Source organism: Cibotium barometz, chromosome 44, assembly GCF_041138505.1.
Source record: "Cibotium barometz isolate CiBa-2024 chromosome 44, ASM4113850v1, whole genome shotgun sequence".
In the NCBI taxonomy this organism is placed as follows: Eukaryota; Viridiplantae; Streptophyta; class Polypodiopsida; order Cyatheales; family Cibotiaceae; genus Cibotium; species Cibotium barometz.
The window spans coordinates 44,759,768-44,771,087 of NC_141089.1; the positions used below are offsets into that span (position 1 = coordinate 44,759,768).

The 11,320-nt window shown below is 38.3% G+C and overlaps 1 pseudogene; it reads left to right on the forward strand.

Annotated features, from left to right (window-relative positions):
• The first annotated feature begins 8,303 nt into the window (after window positions 1-8,303).
• On the forward strand, window positions 8,304-9,883 carry LOC147613335 (uncharacterized; annotated as a pseudogene).
• The last annotated feature ends 1,437 nt before the right edge of the window (window positions 9,884-11,320 follow it).

Here is an 11,320-nt window from a genome sequence, read left to right on the forward strand (position 1 = left end):
CCGCGTGGGTTTCCTTAGGTTCTAGGGGCTCGTTACCTTCTTGGTTCTCTCGAGTTTTAGTTTCTGGAACTACTCGGATCATTTGAAAAGACATAATATCATATCCCTCTTCATCACTCACAGAAGACTGTGGGGTAAATTTTTTTTACGCACATGTCCAAAGTAGCTAAGATGTCTATCCACCGTGCTGGCTCTAGCTTAGCTTCTAGAAAGGGTTCTCGGATATAAGCTTCATCGCTCGTATCTATCACGTTGTGTCCAACCCATTCTTAGATCCTTCTCCTTCTGATGCTCCGCACATCCATATTTCCTTATGCTTATCCATGATGGAATTGAGGACTTCTCCTTGGTCGTGGTGGCAGACTCAAAATCTTCCACAAGATGCCTAGCTACATCTCCATAGGAGTGATCAGCCAAATTGATCCTTGTGATAGCCTCTTGTTGCCATAGGTAGATGTAGTTGAAGCCCCAATCTTGGATCATCTTAAGCTGCCACATAAACGGTCGTCCAAGAATAATGGTGTAATTCAGACTCTTCCCAAGTCTACTACTACAAACATATGCTCATACTCAACTCCACACAAGGTGACTATGACTCTCTCTAGAAGACCAATAGGTCTTTCTATGTAACCATCAGCCAGTTGCAATTTCATGCGCGTCTTTCTCAAAGCATGCTTTCCCCATGTTTCCCATAACTCTTTTGTGGCAATGGCAATGCTTACTCTGCTATCTAGGATAGCTAAGCTGCTATGCCCTGCAAACTCTACTGGTAGGGTAGTGTTTCCATCTTCTCCCTCCCAATAATCTCCAACTTTGTTGATTGGCACCAGTTGAAAAACTCTATCAACTTTTCCTTCTTTTATGGTAGGTACTGAATCGGAGATTGGCACTTGAGCGCCCATCTTCTTTAAGCATTTCCCAACATCTTTCCACAACTCCGGCCTTACCTTTAGCACATCTGCTAATGGTAGCGTACATTGGATAGGTGCAACCATTAGTGCAGACAAATTTCCCACATCTAGAATTGGAGGTGATTCATGTTTCTAGGACGGAAGCTTCATTAGGTCCGAGCGAGCTTCACAATCCCCCAGGTAAGACAGTAATGTCTTCAGGGTTTCTGCTTTGCTAGCTGCTACTTTGCAGACTTTTCAGAGCCTACTTTCCCATACTCTGTTCTTACTTCCAATTCCAAAGTTTTCTGATCAAAGTCGATCTCATCGATGGGTGGTTTGTGAGAGGATATTGTTTCCAATTTAGCTTTATGGATGGCTTCCCATAGCTTGTTTCCCCATTCCTCATCTACTTCGGGTACATGAGATGTCGCTTCAAGAATGGTTTCTGCTGTTTCCTCGGGGTCTTCTCAGTTTCCCATTTCATTTTCTTCTTCTAGAATGCCTAGTAAAACTGTCCCATTAACTATTTTATTGGTTTCATTTGGCTCTTTTTGTTCAGCTGGTGGTTTAAGTTTCATTTGGTCCGCAAGGGCTTGGGTTGCTTCCACTAGTCACTTGTAAATTTCCAATTGCCTAGCCTCTTGAATCGGATCCGAGTAACGTCTCCATCGTTCTTCTAAGGTTTTTAGAGGTTTCAGCCTTGCTTTATAAGCTTGCAATAGACCCTCTAAAGCTGGTTCAAAGTGCTTGTCGGCAAGAACCGATGATCCTCCTGGACTTTTCTCTTTCTTGTCTCCTTCGTGGGATTGAGGCTGTTTGGTTTCCTCCTGAGCTACTTGCCCTTTCTCCTTTTGTTTCTTTTTGGCTGCTGCCCTCCTAGCTCTACGTGCTTTCCAGCTATTAGTAGTGCGTTCACTACTCTCACTAGGGGCAACACTCTTTTCATCCTTGTTTTCTTGTTCCTTGGCCTTTGCTTGAGCCCTGGTTATGACTTTTACAGACACAACTAGCTCTGACTCTGACAAACTAGGTGAGCTTGTCGTAGGTAAGACCTCAACGTAGGTAAGAGTCACCTAATTAGCCTTAGCTTCTAGATTTGATGGGGGCAGTCTTGTACCAAGTGCTTGATACCACAATCAACACAGAATCTACTCCAACTGGGTGAGCTTGTCATAGTAGGTAAGACCTCAACGTAGGTAAGAGTCACCTAATTAGCCTTAGCTTCTCGATTTGATGGGCAGTCTTGTACCAAGTGCTTGATACCACAATCAACACAGAATCTACTCAAAGGTGGTAGGCCTAATTTCTTGATATTTCTTGGCTGAGCTTCTTCTCTTAGTAATGGACAATCCCGTATCTATTGATCACCTCCACATTTGTAGCAAGGACCCTAAGTGTGAGATCCCTCTGCCCCCTCTGTGCACCGGATTCCCGGATGGTAGCAGCGGAAGTGGCTTCCTCATGCGTGGGCAGGGTTTCTCACACTCGGGGCCTTGCCCTCGAATGTCCGAGCACGAGACTAGGGTAGTGGTCATTCCGAAAACCAAAACCGGGAAAATTTCCCATGGCCAAAAAGCGGGGACGATTCCACCATTTTGAATTTCTTAATGAATTTTTCTAACGAGGTCAAGATATTGAACTAACCTTTATCTGATTAAACCAGATAGAAGGAGAAACTATTACAGACTTAACTTGAAGGAATCAATGCTTTTTTCCTGATTGAATCAGGCAGCACAGCCGTTGATCTATTCATTAGAGAAGTCTTCAGGTTACTATTTAACTACTCGAGTTCTAAACGCAATCCTATTAAAATCAATTTTATTATTAAAACTCTACCGATTCCAGCCGGCCAGTGGTTAGCCACCGCCCAACCACTGGAATAGTAGATCCAAACAAGTACTCACCCACCCATAATTGAATGCCTTTCTTAACTTTTTCTTTAGAAAATAGATACTCATACACTCCTCTTTAAACTTTAATTTATAAAACAATCCATTTTGACAAACAATTTACTGGTTACACATGTCATACTTCAAAAATTTTCATTGAGTCTTTGTTTCTCACAAAACAGTATAACTCTGGACTCTCCGTTGAGACCAGCGGGTCAACAACGAGATCCAGTGAGATAGATTACAATAACATTGGTCTGTCATACAATATCTTCCTTGACATACGCATGGGTGTCCTCGTGGCACCGCGAGCCCTCAAGGATCCTCCTTATTTTAGGTGTCCTGGCACTTCACTTAGGGACCGCTTCGTCGGCCCTCGCTCATCATACCGGAAGCGCACCATTTTAACCATACCGAGGCTGGTCAAGACCTCGGTAGGCTTTGCCACGTGAGCTGTCCTTTGAACACTCCCGCCAGCTGTTGCAACCGAACTTCCCTTAGAACACACATATACCAAATGCTCCCTCCAGCATTCTGGCGTAAGACAGTCCTTTAAGAAAACATGGTTTCTATGCAAGTTTTTAGTTTTGATTTTGTTTGAATACCATGAATAAATCTTAAATCCATATCCCAATACTTCTAGATCCAGGTCTGAATTCCAAACAAAATTCCTTGAATTCTATTAACTTGATCCTCAGATCAAAATCAAAAGTCTTAACTTAGTTTCAGATTCGACAGATGATTTAAGTGTATTTTTCGTGAACTGGTCACATCGTCTCATTGATTAAAACTCTCGAAGAAATAGGTCTTGGTCAATAGTCTGAATCAGAGTGAGTCTGGAAAGGTTCTTCCTAAACTATCTTTTCTTGAAAGGTAATATTTCAATTTCTCTTTTTTTAAAATTTTATTTATTGAATATTTGCTTACAGATTTCTAAACTAAACATGAATTCCTATGAGGAATAAAATAATCACTTATCTTGATCTCCGATTTCGATAGTTTAATTGAATTTTCTCATTACCATCTTAGTGAATATGAAATGGTAGCATTTCCTCTCACAGATTATCTACTTATTCATTTTTCTAATTTTTGCAAAAATTAAACAGAGGATTAAGAGAAGCCTTATTTAATATAAAAATTCTATATGCATCTATTTACGCATAAAATCCAATTCTGATGAAAGTCACACTTTCAAAACCATTTATGATAAAAATCACTCTTTTAATATGAAGAATTTCTTTTATGCATAAAATCATTTATGATAAAAATCACACTTTTGATATAAAAAATTTATCTTTTATGCATATATTTATGCATACAAATAATTTGTGATGAAAATCATAAATGAATTTATGCATATATTTATGCATACAAATCATTTGTGATGAAAATCACTCTTTTAATATAAAAGAATTTCTTTTATGCATCCATTTATGTATAAAATTCATTTATGATGAAAATCAAACTTTTAATATAAAAAATTTATCTTTTATGCATATATTTATGCATACAAATCATTTGTGATGAAAATCACTCTTTTAATATAAAAGAATTTCTTTTATGCATCCATTTATGCATAAAATTCATTTATGATGAAAATCAAACTTTTAATATAAAAAAATTTATCTTTTATGCATATATTTATGCATACAAATCATTTGTGATAAAAATCACTCTTTTAATATAAAAATATATTCTTTTATGTATTATTTTATGCATAAAAATCAATATGATAAAAGTCACACTTTTAATATATAAAAAAAATTCTTTTATGCATAAAAATCAATAATGATAAAAGTAACACTTTTATAATAAAAATAAATTTCTTTTATGCATCCTCTTATGCATAAAAATCAATCATGATAAAAGTAACACTTTAATAATAAAAATAAATTTCTTTTATGTCTCCTCTTATGCATAAAAATCAATAATGATAAAAGTAACACTTTTATAATAAAAAATATTCTTTTATGCATCCTCTTATGAATAAAAATCAATAATGATAAAAGTAACACTTTTATAATAAAAAATATATTCTTTTATGCATCCTCTTATGCATAAAAATAAATAATGATAAAAGTAACACTTTTATTAAAAAAAATTCTTTTATGCATACTTTTATGCATAAAAATCAATAATGATAGAAGTAACACTTTTATAATAAAAAAAATTTCTTTTATGCATTCTCTTATGCATAAAAATCAATAAGATGAAAGTAAGGCTTAAAATAAAAAAATATACTTTTATGCATATATTTATACATAAAAATCTATAATGAAGAAAGTAACACTCTCATAATCAAAATTTATCGATATGTATCTTTCTATACATAGAATTTTAATTCTATTGAAAATCATTCTTTTATAAAAATTAATCAATATACATCTTTCTATGCATGTATGAAAATGACACTTTTAGACTACTCTAACGATGGGGATTACTCTTTTTGATTAATAAAAGATGAAATGTATTTCATAAATTTTTAAAAATCTTCGCCATAACCTTCTTTGTAGTATGGCTGACCATTTTTCAATTTTTGACTCTCTAAAATTAATTAAAAGTTCACCAAGAGTATTTAAATTATTCTAAAGTAAATATTTTCTATTTATTTAAGAGAAACATTATGAAAAACTTGATTTTATCCATTAATCATTCATCTAGGATAAAGAATGGTTGGATTTACTAAAGAAGAGAGGGAAATGCCTTTTTTTTCAATGAGGCATAATATCATTTCATTATAGAGAAGACAAAAATCATAAAAAACCATAAAAGGAATAGAAAAGGGAAGAATCTCCAACTTACATGGATAACTTGAGAGCTTTCCTTTGGCTTGATGGTTTGAGGGTTCTACTCTTGTATGAAACAAGAGTGGCCACCAATCTTCTAGAAGAGGGAAGGTTAAAAACTAATGAATTATGAGTAAAATTCACAGTTTTTGGCACTTGGGAGAAGTAGGGTAACAGTGCAAAAACACTATTAAGCTTCAAGAAAGGGGAAGGCTTCTATTTATAGGAAAAAGTGAGCTTCTAACCAAGCCAACTGACTCTTTAATTTTTCAGATCAGTTTGGTCAATTTTTGACCATTTTTGGGTCAGTTTTGCTCACTTTTTGGATCTAGTTGAAACAGGAGAGAGGAGAGATAAAAATATCTCATTATTTGGGAGTTTAAAACTCATTCAAGAATGTGAAATAGGCGCCTCCTTCATGAGGGAAATTCCCCCATACTAAGGTGTCAAAAATGTATCATTACTTCTAAATATCTCTCTTTTTTAACTATTAACCTTGTCCTTAGTCAACTCTTCATCTTATGTGAGTATTTACTCATTTTTAGAAAATTTTTCTTTTATTCTTCCATTTATCTCCTTCCTATATTTGGATAAATCTTATTGGTCCATAGGAACCTTAATTTAAAATTTTTCGAAACTCTGGACCCCTCGGGTAATGCCTCTTGAACAGATTATACTTTATTTCTAATGCACCTTCTGGAAATCTTTTTGCATTTTATACGTGCGCAGAGCTACAGGTTGAGCTCCGGGAGTCAATTCTATCACATGATCTACTTCCCGAATTGGAGGCATCTCTGTTAATTCTGCTAGGAATAAATCATCATAATCACTTAACCATTCAGGTTCTTTAGCTTTTAACTTTGAGTCTACCGGATTCATTTTGACAAGATAAATGCGCTACTTCTTTCTAAGTCCTTTTAGTAACTTAGAAGCCTTTACTAACTGCAGACTTGGGGATCCTGAAATTTCGGTTCCTTGAACCTTGTTTCCGTGAAGATCACGGAAGGAAATGGTTCCATTATGACAGTGAATGTCAGCTTGATTTTTGTGGAGCCAATCCATTCCAAGGATCCCGTCAAAAACTCCCAGAGGTAAGACTTTGAACTGACAGTCAGTCACATTACCATCTAGATTGAACTGGATAATATCTGTCTCATGGTGAGTGAAAAGAATCTTTCCACTGGCCACTTCAACTTGCATAGGTTTCCCTGATTTCTGTTCTAAGACTAGCTTACGCAAGCATCCAAGAGAAATGAATGAATGAGTACTGCATGAATAAACCAAAAGCTTAAAAGGCTTACCCTGATACTCTGTTGGAGTATGGATGACTGAGAACTGTCGGTTAGGCCCTTGGTTTTCAATTGCAGCATATGCCCTCTTTCCTCTTCTACTACATCTAAAATTGTGACTGCTCTGGCTGTAGTCTGAGGTAGAACTCTTTCTCTTTGGTTGCCCCAGTTCTAGGAAGGAGTTCTGAGGTTACTCTGGACAGAGGCAGATGGTGAGCTGGAGTTCTTCTGGGGTTTCCCTGGCTTGGGCGAGATGGACCCTGATTAGATTGGAATGAAGGGGTTGGTCTTTGAACTTGGGGTCCTTGACTTCCCTTTCCCCTTGACATGGCAGGAGTAGGGCAGTCTTTCAGCTGGTGACCAAAACCCTAGCATCCAAAACATCGGTTTTCAGTTCTGAGCTCATTCCTTTGATTTCTTGAAAGAGGTGGGGCTACTGAGAAAGTATTCTAGGGAAAGGGTCTTTCTTCACTTCGTCATCTTTCTACATCTTGATTCGGGTTCGGGCATTACTGCCTCTTCGGGGGTGGAAAGTTTGAAGTACTTCCCTGGGCTTGGAATCTTTTAAAGCTAGAGGGTGCAGGCTTCAGCGGGACCTTTACTACAAAGGCTTTGGCAAAATCCTTTGCCATTCTTACAGCTTCCGCCATGGACACTGGCTTGGCATTTTTGACCAGTGTGTCCAAGGGTTCGTTCATTCCCCGAATGAACCTGGCCCATGAGTTGTTCTTCATCTAGAGGTGTGGTGAAAATTTGAGTAGTCTAGCTTTTGCACAATTTTGATCCCCAATTTACTCTACACTCGTATAATATGGTATTGCCCTTGGGTCTACAAAAACAGCTTGGGAACTTGAAAGTCTGTGTTAGGCTGACTGCACGGTCAACCTTGTACAAACCAAGCCAATGTTCTTCGATATATCAAATCCCATTCTTGTAAGTGAAACCAAGGCTTGATAGACTAAACCAAGGCTATGGCTTGATAGACTACTAACCAAGGCTTGAAGAGAATGTGTTTTAAAAGAGGATTGTTAAGATGTTATGGTATTTTCTAGTTTTCACTTCATTTAGTTAAATGCACTTACATAACTTAAAGCACGAAGGCATGGCTCATGCATATGTTTTTCATAACATATACATGCAAGTGCGAAAGTATAGTGAAATCCCTTGCCTAAACCATACAAGTCCTTGATTTCTAAATATTTTGTTAATTGATACTTCTGTACTCTGGATAATTTTTAATTTGCACTTTTGTAGAGCAATCACATAATGTTTTCTAATTCATCTCTAGATTTTTATATCGATTTTGTTGCACTTAGTGCCTTTTGTCTAATGTTGATTGTTTTGGGATTATGATTCACATAAGTATTTAGTGTTTGTGTTTTGTGAGTTTTTAATTAAAAAAACTAAAGAATGGAGTGTGTGTTTTGAATTGTAGCCCTGCTTCTCATGGACGAGGCAAACGTGGAAAACATGGTAGAGGTCGAGGATCTTTAGCCAATCATGGGGAAAATGGGGTAGAGGTTAATAATCTTGATGAAGTGAGTGTGGTTGGAGAGACATAATTACCCGCCAATTTTGGCAATCACGGGGAGGAGGCCAACAGTCAAGATGTTAATGAAAGCGTTCAAGAGGCATGTATGCAAATTGTGCCTTACATTGTTTATCCAGAAATATCTATGGGGATTGAAACAGGAGATGAGTACAAGCTTTATGTGGACAGGGGGGAAGACATATTGCAAAGAACGAGGACGTTGAGTTGTTTTCATTGTCCTCCCATTCCATTATGTAGGCTCATTCCATATGCAAAGGTGAGGGGTCTACGTGAAGCTGTTTCAGGGTTGAAAACAGCTTTTGGAAAGGAGGTCTATGTTGAGGAAAAGGGACCTTTAATTGTCTCTTTGTGGACTTGCCATAGAGAGGAGACATGGGTGATTGAAGATAGGATGAGAGAGTGGGACTCCATATGGTGAGAGAGGCATGAAGAATTCGAAGCCGAGATCAGTGACATGGAGGAGTATCAGATGTTGTCTAATAGAATGTTTTATGTGTGGGAAGGGAATCACAGGACAGTTGCATGGCAATCCACAATAAAAGAAAGGTTCTCTAACACAAAGGACAAACATTATAGAGTTCTATGCACTGCGATTGACCCAACTAGAGTCCCAGGGATTGCATTGCTCACTTGTCTATAACGGATGAATTTGTAAGTGAATTAACATTGTCTTTAAAATAGAGAGAGAGAGAGAGAGAGAGAGAGTGTGTGTTTAAAATAGAGAGTGGGTGTCTCTAATTAGTGTGTGTATATGCACTAAATTAGAGTGTGTGTGTGTGTGTGTGTTTAAAATAGAGAGTGTATGAGGCTAATTAGTGTGTGTATATGTGTCAAATTAAAGTGTGTGTGTGTTTTCAAAATAGAGAGTGTATGAGTCTAATTAGTGTGTGTATATGTGTCAAATTAGAGTGTGTGTGTGTTTTCAAAATAGAGAGTGTATGAGTCTAATTAGTGTGTGTATATGTCTTAAATTAGAGAGTGAGTGTGTGTGTTTAAAATAGAGAGTTCTGATTAACATTGTCTTCTATTTTATTATGTCAAGGTATTTGAACAACATGATTTTGTTCGCTTGTAGATTAGATTTTAATGAAAAAGTTTGTTTTTAGCATGAATACCCATGCACTTGTGGTCACAAGCCTTAGGGATGAGATCATCAACTGTGCAAACATTTGTGCGGCAAGCTAGGAAGATTACTTAGAGGCTTTGCCTGAGAAGGATCAAAGATTAATTACGTAGATTAGAAAGAAGAATACAAAAGGCTCCGAGCCTTGGTATCCTCTTACAAGGCGATATTTGGGAAAATTTGTGTACAATGTAAGTTTACTTCATTCAAATATGAAGGTGCAACCTTATTTATTTCTATGAATACATGGATTGTCTTTGGTCTTTAAAAATGAAAGTTTATTGGTAGGTCCAAATGACTCAAGCCCTCTCTAAGAAAGTTGAACAAGCAAGGCGTTATGCTAATGCGTAGTAAAGCATTATGCGTATGCACTAATGCATATGCATAATGCCCTAAAGCGTAATGCCTAGAGCGTTATACCTAAAGTGTTATGCCTAAAGTGTTATGTGTTATGTGTTATATGTGTGCCTAAAACGTTATAGTAATGCACTACTGCCTAAAGCGTATCGCGTATGCCTAAAGCGTTACACGGTAAAGCGCGTATGTCTAGAGCGTGATGCCTACTACATATGCGCTAATGTGTAATGACTAAAGCATATTGCGTATGCCTAAAGCATTATGCGCTAAAGCGTGATGCCTAAGTGGTCGACGGCAAATAAAGCACTGGTTTGGGAGGCCCGAGAACTCTACTCTCTGGTGTATCCATCCCCCACCCAGGGAAGACCCACCGCCTTCGAAAGACCCACCGCCTTCGAAAGCCCCTCCTATTTGTGGCAAGAGGTGAAGATACTCCCTCCTCAGACCTAGGATGCAAACCGATACCGAAAAACTGGTATGCTCCTCCATTGTGGTTGTTGCAGGACCAAACCCAGGGCACCAAGGTTTGAAGTACGCCTGAGTTGCGCGGAGGGTCGAAGGACTCCGCTGTAGCACTCTGGACGCCATGTCGAGGCTTCAAACTTTGTCTGATAAAATCCTCGTCTCCTAGGATCTAGACATCCACAATCTTGCCCACCTCAACGAGCAAGTGGGCTCTGCCGCCGAAGTGGCCTGAAGTGCCTTAGAGGTGGGCAGGCGAGGGGACTTCCACAGAGTCCCTCTGTGGAGGATCTGAAGACGCCACCCATGTCTGCTGGCGAGGAGGAAGGCAAGGGGGAGGGGATGGATAAGCTGTTGGAGGCGGAAGGCCCCGCAAAAGACACACACCCCCCTACACCTACACTTGACGAGGGAGAAGCTGAGGAACAAGAACCCCGAAGGAAGCAAGGATGAAGCTCCCCCTCACCTACACCCACACCCTAAAGGGCTCACACACTAGAACACTAACCATACAACACACGCACTTTTTTTTTTGTGAAACCACTGATCATTTACATTACAGAGGGAAGCCCTAGAAGAGGACTCCTCTCAAGAATGTAAATCTAAAAGCAGTGGAAAAACACGTCATACTGTTGCTGGTCAATCTGGTGTTTACACACACACACCAACACTTAAACACAGGCACACACGCATACACACAGAAACACACACGCTTACCCACAAAAACCTCTAGAGGGAAAGGCTCCTCTAGCGAGACTAGGGAAGAAAAGGGGGCACCACCTAGCCAAGGTGAATGGTGGGCTAGGACATTGCTACCCAAATAGTGCTAAACTTTCATGGAAAAAAAATGTCAAAATAACAACTGACAATGCCCATAGGAAAACAAAATCACCATGACAAGGACGTATGCCCAAATGATGTGTAGGGCTATATATATGGTTGCCACATCAAATGCTCAAACAAAAAATG